The 9,934-nt window shown below is 36.5% G+C and overlaps 1 protein-coding gene across 1 annotated transcript in view; it reads right to left on the reverse strand.

Moving 5' to 3' along the window:
• ADGRL2 (adhesion G protein-coupled receptor L2) overlaps positions 1 to 9,934 on the reverse strand; it is a gene marked incomplete at its 3' end in the record, with an annotated part of 119,648 nt that overhangs the window by 43,745 nt on the left and 65,969 nt on the right. The gene's annotated exons all lie outside the window — the stretch shown is intronic.

Genomic DNA, 9,934 nt, shown 5'->3' on the forward strand with positions numbered 1-9,934 from the left:
TGAGGAAATAGGAAAAACAGTTAAAAAGAACAACTTCAAGAAAACTAATTAAAATGTATTTTAGAGGAGACTAAATATGGAAACATATGTATGATTTGCTTAACAATGGAAGCCAATGCATTTTGACACAAAGAATATTACAATGCCTCTAACCATGAGGGTCTACTGAATTTAATGGGTTTTGAAGGTTGTTTTCAATATTAATAATCAGATATTTTAGTATAGTATTCACTTTTCCAGTTTAAAAAAACCAACCAACCAACCAACCAACCAACCACCTATTAGCTTGGAAGTTAAAAATAGAAAAACACTCACCTAACCCTAAGAAAATGGTCAAAATGTAATACAGAAAGAATAGTCAGAAGTGGAAGAAAAAAAAAAAAAGGGAGAAGGTCAGGGAGTTTGGAGAAAAAAAGAGCTCAGCTGATGTTCTTGGGGGTTAGTTTTGTTTGTCAGCAAACTGAATAACAGAAGTCTGAACTTAAGTAATAGTCTAGCCTTTGACTTCAGCTGTACATCAACTTCACTATTGCCCTACTACTTCCCACACTCCTTGAATACCGCATCTCAAGCTAAAATAATCTATCTTGTATCAATGGCTTTCCAGAGCTGTACATTGCCAACAGGTATAAGAATAATTCATGCTACCTCATAAAAGGTAGAGCAAGCACATTTGAAGAACTCTGATAAAAATAACTTTCCTTTTTATTTACTAATCAAACTAGCACAGAGCTGGTCAGGACATACTGTGCCTCTCACTAAGCAAACTTGGGAACAACTACTCTTCTGACTTTATCAATAATTATTATTTTCTTTTTCCTTTTCTCTTTTTTTTAGCTACTTATTTCCAGCCTCATAAGGCTCACAACTGCAGACCTCATTGAAATAGCCAGGGATTTCTTTATATATGCCATGGATACAGAGAGATGGTAAGGAATTCACCTGTCACCTCTGTGCTGCTTGTGGCAGTGACTTTCCAGAGAGCACAGGCAGGTCCCTGTGCTGCGGTGGCACAGGGAAAGCTGCACCACTCCCAACAGCACTATTTTCAGTGCAACAGCTCGTGCAGTATATTAAGGAGTCTGGAATGAGTATGATGCATCCAAGTGGCTTTCAGACCTACACTGAAGTGATGAAATGTGCACCCAACTTGCAGAAAAAATCACTGTACTGAATCTGTAATACTGAAAACATAAAAAACAGCCACTTTTTTGTACTCACATGAAAGTCCAAGTGCTGCTCTTGTGTGTGCTGTGCAGGAGGAGGCTGTAGAAGCAGGAGAAGGCAATATGGCCCAAAACATCAAAGGTACTGTGTTCTAAGCCCCATATGGGTTTTCTTTATGCCCCACACCTCGGGTCGGACTAACCAGCACGAGAAAATTTCGGAAGTAAGATTTTGTAATTAATTTCTTCAAATTTCTTTCTATATCTTTAGTGAAAACTTATGCTGAAGTCAAAATATTTCCTACTAAAAGACTATGTGTAGTGCATCATTCAATATAATGGTTTCCACAACTTTGAGCTGTATGAAAATTTCATTTTACACCTGAACGAGCAGCAATTAAGAGAGAAATATTGATTTGTTACAAAATAAAATGGATACATATTGGAAGAAATTGCTTGAGAATGAAACTGATGAAGGTCATATTTAGCTGTGGAAAAAACTAGCAGTATTTATAAATCTTATGAAAAAGACTTGAGTCTTGTCTCCCTTTGAAAAGCTGTTTTCTTCTCTTTCATTTTCCTCCAGTGAAGGACTCATAATGTTGCCATTAGGAAACTGAAAAGAACTTCATGCTAGCTTGTACTGAAACGATGTATAATAACTCAGAAGAAAATGTATTTTTTTTCTTTGTACATTAAGTGTCAGTGTCAAACTTCAGACACTCAGTGGCATTTACAGGAACTTGTTGACCTTCTAAAAATTTCTATTTCTTTATGCAAGACTTCACCTGCTGTGCATGTGGACACCTTTTGCTAATCTTCGGCCAAAATGAAGGAGACCCCAATTACAAACCAATGAGTTATGCCCACTGCTGCAGTACACAGCAGTGCGACAAAGCACACCACCACCACCACCTCCCCAAGAAACATGATTACTTGGATAACTGAATGAATAGAAGTATTAGTGCTTTAAGTAATAGCTTTTTACATTCGCAACACTGATTTTGCTGCGTTGCTGGTAGCATTTTACAAAACATGAGTAATTTTAATGTAAGGTTCTGATTTTCATGCACTTCTAAGATTTCAAATTAAAGACACTCGATTAAGATATTCACATGTGAAACCTCCACGAAAACCCAAGAGCAACTACAGCAGCTGTCAATCCCAATTCATGGGATATGGAGAAAAGATGAAGAGTAAGTGGATGTTGCAGAGGTAATTCTGAGTCAAGCAACTCAGGGAACTTACGCTACTGCGAATTGTTGTCTGTCAGTAAAGTCTTTTGTCTGTTGCGTTGTTTTTTTTTCCTCTGTACAACCAGGGATACTAACTTCTCTAATAGTTGTTGGCCTACAGTTCTGCCGCTGCCTGCAAAGCCCATTTTACTAACTGCTAAAGGTTTCAGCTGAGCTTCTTTAAGACAAGAAACACTGAATTCTGTCTGGTATTTTGGACAAAAGATATTTCACTCTCCATAAAATAGCACTAAACAGCAGATTATCACATACAGCTACAGACTGTCGAAGCTACTGCATCACTGCCATAGCAGAACTTCATCATTTTGAGGAACCTTTATATTTAGAAACACTATGCCAAATGAGGGGGATATTACACTGTTAAGCCTTCAACTCCATCCTGTGACCTATTTTCAATACTTTTTGTAATAGGCATTTCCATTCTCAGTGCTGCCACTTCATGGAATTCTCCAAAACAAGACTATAGTGGAAATACAGTTCCTGGCGATTTGCAAAAATGGCATTGACACTATCAGGAAAAAAAAATAAATTCAAACCCAAAAACCTTTACTGGACAATAACTTTAAGTCTCTCATTCATTTTAACCAATGTTATTTTTTCTATATAGTCCATCTATTCAAACTCTTCTAGAATTGTTCCAGCTGAAGGCGTGATACAAACCAGCTCTAATTTCTGCTACTTTAAGAAGTTAAATCACAAATACTTCCGTGTTTCAGTGTCTGTAATCTAGTGTTTAAGTTCTCAGTAGGTTTTAAGTACCATTTAAGTGTTCCGCAATCTAGTTAACTGCATACTTTTCCAGCATATGTTAAAATACACAAATTCTCAGGTTTTAATGTACAGTCTTAAAACTCATATGATCTCATACCGAGAAATGTCTTCATGCTTAAGACATTCACAATATTCACGAAGTTTTATGATACAATGACTTTGTCATTTACAAGGAAATAAAGCAGATCTGCAAAGAAATATAGAGACACAGTAACAGTTGATTTCGGAAAGGTAATATATGAATTAAATTTGAAACTCTAGTTAGAAAAAGACTAACTGTAGCACTGAAGGAATGATAATTCAGGTCCCCATGCTAGCAACAGCAAGAGTTTTGCAAGGGGAAATGTAGGAAGTATCACTATTCTCATGAATGTAAGGAGCAATTGTATACTCTAACACTCGTTTCTTCAGTATTCTAGTATGAATGAAGAAAGGTTACATTTTCAATATGCAGACGCATCACTTAAGAGTAATCTAAAAATCAAATGGAGTGTTTAATTAACAGTTACAGTACAATGTCTGAACTCCTTTCACCTCAGGAAGACTGTTCAAATGAGGAATGGCCCTTTCACGTTTCAGATTAATACAGAAAAAAAGGAAAGTAAAGCAGTTCCAGCAGGGCTGTGAGTAAGTATCTTCTGCTCACGATGTAGCATGTCCCTGCTGCATCCATCCCCTCCTGTGCTCAGCTTTAAGGATAGTTGTACTTTCCATGATAATCTGTTTGCATTTCAACTCTAATCTTGATTTGTACAATTCCCAACAAATTGCTTTTGCTCTTTTTTTTTTGTAATCTTATGCTCATTATTGCACTTTTCCATGTGCAACGTATGGAGATGAGATTCCACGTGCAATCTATTGTGTGAGGTGTTTTAATCAATAATCTTGTTCTGCTGATTAAGCAGGGGCTTCTGTTTTGGTAAGATAACATTAGTTTCTCCTGTCATGCTCCAAAAGCTATTGGGAATCTTCAGCAGATCATTAGATATGCTACAATAAAGCTTTGGTACATTCTCTTTTCTTTCTTAAATTACTTCTTCACTGTCCTATCATTCCCCGTCACCGCTGGCACTGCATTATTATTACAGCTCCCCTGAAACTTGCACTAGAGCTATGTCTCCAGGCCATAGGATGCCATTTTCAATTGAAGCTTCTGCTTGAAAATATAAATTAAGAAAATTTCATTATCTTCTGCCAAGGGCCATTATTCACCACTGTTCTAAGGAAGATTAAAAATGCAAAATCTATGGACTTCAACAAATACTCCAGCATTAAAATGAAAAACACAGTGTCTCATGACTGGACTGGAAACTGAAGTACTGGAATCTGAGAAGTAGATTCTGGAAAGACATTAGCATTACATGGATCAAACAGATTGACTGAGGGAAGAGGCTATCTATGGGTAAGTCACATCAGCCACATAAAGATACACATATCTTCTTTCGAAGTTGTTTGCAAAGTTAAGGTGAGCAGCAAATAACATCCATGATACAATTTATCCTTCAAATGCTTTTGTTTTGCATAAATAACTTTGACAAAAATAGTAATATAAAAGAAACGCCAATGTTATTTTTGGGTATTCCTAACGCTGCATTTCTGTGAATGTAGTGTTTCATTAAGCATGATAAAACTGGCAAACACAGAAGAGAGTCAGGTAGACAGTATAAAGCCACAGTAAATAAATAAAATTTATTTTTAATAAAATTGTCAATACATTAAAAAAAAAATCTATCTTGCTATGTTTTGAAACTTTTAAGTCAGATCTGACAGTATTTCTCTTTCAGCATATTGATTAAATACTTAAAAGCTAGCATGATGGCATGTTCCTGCATATCGCCTGCAGCAACCTGCTTAAACACCACTTGAAGCACGTAAACTCTGAGTTGTAGCACCACATACTCCATATGGTCTTCTTGTTCCTTATTCACCCTGGGTGAGCTGCAGTCTGAGTAAAAAGAGATGGGAATGTGGGATGACTACACTTCGTGTACTGACTTTTAACAACAGCAGATTGCAAATTGAAAAATTCCTGAACTTCTTTACCCAGAGTAAATAGCTGTCTTTACATATGTATTCCTAATGGTTTACAACTGCCACATGAGATGAGGTTCTGCTTTTTTATGCATACTCACTAGACCTCCACTTCTGTTATTAAACTCTAAGGTACGTATGTATGAAGATATCAGGTATTACTTAAATGCCATGTTTTATTAATTTGGTCTTAGAAAGTACATATAAATCTTATATATAAAATAGCCAGAGAACAGAGATTTTATTTTAGGGGGGTATAGATACATACGTATGCACACACACATACCACAGTAGATAAAATTATTTAAAGGAATGTAAATTCTGAGTTTCAAATTAACCTCACAAGAAACACATTATTACATACTGAAAGCTAATGACTTAGCAAGTTGGGCCTAACCAAAGCCTGAAAAAAGACCTGCTTAAAAAACCCAGCTTTGCTACAAAGCCCTGATTTGAAGCAGCACTGGCTGGCCATCACTGGAATATCCCTAACTCTCCAGCAACGGCAGCAGCAGTAGCACAGCACGAGCCACGCAGGAAGAGTGAGCACACACAATCCTACAGAGCCACGCTTCCTTGAAGATAAAATACATAATCCTGCCACTGGCTTTTAAAAAACACAGAATGCCACACTGGTAATTTTGCTTACTCGTGTATAAGATTTTCTAAAAATTATTTTCAAGTTAGAATTCCTAAAACCATCATGTGGGAATGAGCATGCAAGAACAAAAAAAATAGCATAATTTTACCTAGCTCAGATTTAGTGTGTTGTGGTGGTAGTTTTCATAATCTAAGAAAAAAAATGGGCGGAATTTGGCCGTAAGTATTGCGTCTAAATATTGGAGATCTTCCTGTGACCACTAAAGCAGTAAGGCATGCTATAAACTGGTTTGAAAACTCACAACCCAGCCTTGTGATTCTCTATGTACTTGGAAACGTGACCGCTACAGCAATAAACCTGATGGCTTTGGATGAAAAATATTTGGGAGGAAAAAAACCTGAGAAAATTGTTTCTAGTTTCTTTTTAAATATAATATTGATGATTTGTTGAATCTTCCTAATTACTGAGTAAACATGACATAAGAAAACTAAATAGTGTATAATTACTACTATAGATGAAGGTGCACCATAGTGTTGTTTCCATGTGCCCAATAAATATGCAATAATATTTAATTGTGTTTTCTTTATACAGCGTAATCCTGTGGGAGTTTAAAGGTACACATTAAGGATGAAAATTCCAAACAGACAATAAAACACAATAGAAAATATGCCCTTTCTTAAGATTACCCAGTTTGATTCACTATCCATGAACATGTATCAGACTTGCATGACAAAGTAATTTAACAGAGGTTTTTTTGCTTTCAACCTCTTTTTACGATTTTAATACATTTAGTTATGACCCTTTTGCCTTTTAGTATTCATGCTGTCCAAGTTCAAAGCAGACAATTTAAAAACGTTAAAAAGATGAATCTTCTAACTTACTCACATCTAAGCTATGAGAGATATTTTTTTCTTGTTACAATTTTTTCTTGTTCCAGTACTTTGTTTATTGGTGTAAATGCTATTGTTATGGGGTTATTATTAACCTGAAACTAAAGCATCAGTTAAAATAGGGAGGAGGGGAAAGAAAAGGTAAAAGGAAATGTCAATTCCAGTGGAATACATAACTCCTGCCTTCTCTCGGTAATTTTTAAGTGCTTTTATAATCTCATCTTTCTATCCTTATTACTTTCTACCATATATGTGAAAGACCTAGTAGAACTACCAGAGCCTGTCAGGAGCTGACCGTAAAGGAAGGACAGGAAAAGTAGATATCAAAAGATGCAATGAGGTGTGCAAAGTAAACTGAACAATCTCCCAGTGAGGTTTGCACAGGTGCAAGCCAAACCCAAACCTTCTAACAGTATGAAGCAGAAGAGACTTGCTTTTTAGAGAAAACGCTTCTAACACAACCCACCTGAGGAAGAAGAAATGGCAATAAAGTCATATTAATAATCTTGTCATATTGTTTATGGGGGTGCATATTTGCAAACAAAATGCAGCATGAGATTACAAGCAGTGTATATCTTAGTACACCAACTAAGCCAAGCAGATCCGCACTGCTGAAAAGTAATCAGTTCAAAGGATCCAATTAAATGTTTCACCATTTAGACAAAATAAATAGCCTGCAGCTATGCTTATTTACTAATGAAAACTTCAGTAGTGCAGCATCCTAGTATCTGAGCAATTTACACAGATTATTCACATTAAGTGAGCGTGAGTGCAGCATCACGCCTTGTGGGTTGAGCAGGTTTCAGTGGAGAAACATGGGATTGGGTAATAATATCAGAGCTTTACTAAGGCACATTTATTTTTGAGACAACAGTGCTAGAGCAGAGTGTTTAGAAAATCCAAGTGAAAATCCTGAAGCAGTGTCTGATCCTTAGGCATAATGCTGCAAGAGACTTACAGGAGAAGAGACTCCCAGGCAGAGAGCAGAGGACAAGAGTAAAAACCCTTTAAAACTCTTTTTTGTAGCACTGTCAATCTTTTTTATCCATGGCTTGGCACTCAGCATATTCATAATTTAGTTAAAAGTTATGTAACTTAAGATAGCTTCTGAGTCATTATTAAATTAGTAACTTGAAGAATTGCAATACTGAAAATGTGTAGTCTTATCCTTCACATCAATTTGCATAGAAGCACCCACTTTAATTACTAAAAGAAGGTATTTCAAATGACAGGTGTGATTTGTTACTGCAACTTCTGAAAAGTAGGAGGCTTGTTACACTTCTACTGTTCACGCTTCGACTGGACCTCCAGGTCAATACGAATTCAGCCTGACTCACTATGGGTCTCCCAAGTGAGAGACACAGCTCTTCTGTTTGCAGAAATGCATACGCAACATAAACGTATCTTGCTCTAGCAGGAATTTAAGACTTCCTAATTTACAGAATTGTCTGCCAAGGCAACATGATTTTACAGGGAGGGTCCTTTGGTTTCACTCTACAATGGACAGGATGAGGACAAGTTCAAATGAGGGGTGTGGTGAGGCAACCCTAACTGAACTTTAACACATGCATTCCCCTTGATAATTAAAAATATTATAGCCTGTATCAGTTAGGAGCAATTATTTATAAAAATGTTCACCTATTGCAGTTTGCATATAGAAAAATGATCACATTTTTAAAAAGGGAAATGGGAAATCGCTATGGGATGCCCTGCTTAGATTAAATTAGCAAGAATCTTGCTATCAGACCATATAAAAGATACATCGTAATAAGACGTGACCTAGCAGAACCTTGGAGCCAATCTGTGATTTTTTTCCCCCTGTAACCCTTCCTAATTATCTCCAAAGTTACAGACCCTTTTGTGGCAGGTTATTTTTCTGTGAATAGTGAGGGGTTTGGGGCTTTTAAATATTTAATTAGTCTTCTGATATGAGAATTGTTGCACATGCCAACTGCTTCTATTTTCAAACTGTGTTCATTCTAATTATGTTCAGATTTAGATTGGTCATCCCAAACCTCTCACTCTTGCAATTATTTACTCCTTAAAGATCATTCAGCAGAGAAATATTTTTCACCCTTATGGCTCTTTCTTTCCACAAATGGCTTTTCTGGTCCGTTAATTACCCACTCAGAGGATTAGAGTTTGTAATAATGCAAGAGATCCTGCATGTAGGATGAGTTTTACAGGGTGAAAAAGAATAAACTGTTTTTGTAAACTTGCCTCAGGGAATATCCCCTTTTTGGGTTATAATTTTCATCAACAGAGGCCATGTGCCCACCACTGCATACCTACCAATTCCACAGGGCTACAAAGTGACTCATTTCTACAGCTCACCAGAACTCAAAGGAAAATGCTGACCAAGAGGCCAAATGACAACTTGGTTATTTTATGACTGCAATCTGCTAGCAAGATGCTATGATCCCTTTTCTCATAATTTTTAAAGCAGATTTCATGGCTTTAAAGTTATATATATTTAACTGATAACTAATAATAAAATTACAACTTTTCTTATTTCATCTGCTCATTTTTTCCAGAACTGCTATCCCTCGGTAGGTCTTTAATCAACTCTGTAACAGTGGTGTCATTTCCTATTAAAATATGTCTGAAAGTCCTCACTACAACTACTTTCTTCTCAGAGGAATGCATGTCACAAAAGCACTGTTATTCATTACCCACAGTGATGTCTGGATCTAATTATCATCTGGAAAGCTTGCAGGGCTACCAGGTATAGGACTTCCCCTGCAAAAGCATCTTTCTGTTCTAACTCAGAAAGCACAATCCCACTTCCTTCTTTGTGATTTGAAGTTAAGGGATTAACTGATTTGAGCTGCGGATTTTCTGATTCCTGGAACTTCCAGTTTTAAACCCAACAAAGTTTAGGGGATTGCTTTTGTTTGTTTGTTTTTGTATTTGCAAAAATCTTGCATATTCTGCAGTTGTTTTTTATGCAAATCACATAGATTCAGCCTCTGTAAAAAACATCAGAAAATTCACTGGCTTGACTCTGTCAATGCACAGATAATCTTTAATTGTGTCAAAAATATTCATGATCTAATCCTTTTATCAAACTGTCTGCCACTGAAGGAGTCCCATGTGCCTACACAATTAAAACCCCCATGTTAGCCACACATAATACTGTATTACATTTGATGCAAATCCTTTTCTATTGAAATAAGCACTGGGCTGACAGCAGGAAGTGGCTGATAAGAAAGCAACAAG

Source organism: Antrostomus carolinensis, unplaced genomic scaffold, assembly GCF_000700745.2.
Source record: "Antrostomus carolinensis isolate BGI_N321 unplaced genomic scaffold, ASM70074v2 scaffold4723, whole genome shotgun sequence".
Lineage (NCBI taxonomy): Eukaryota > Metazoa > Chordata > Aves > Caprimulgiformes > Caprimulgidae > Antrostomus > Antrostomus carolinensis.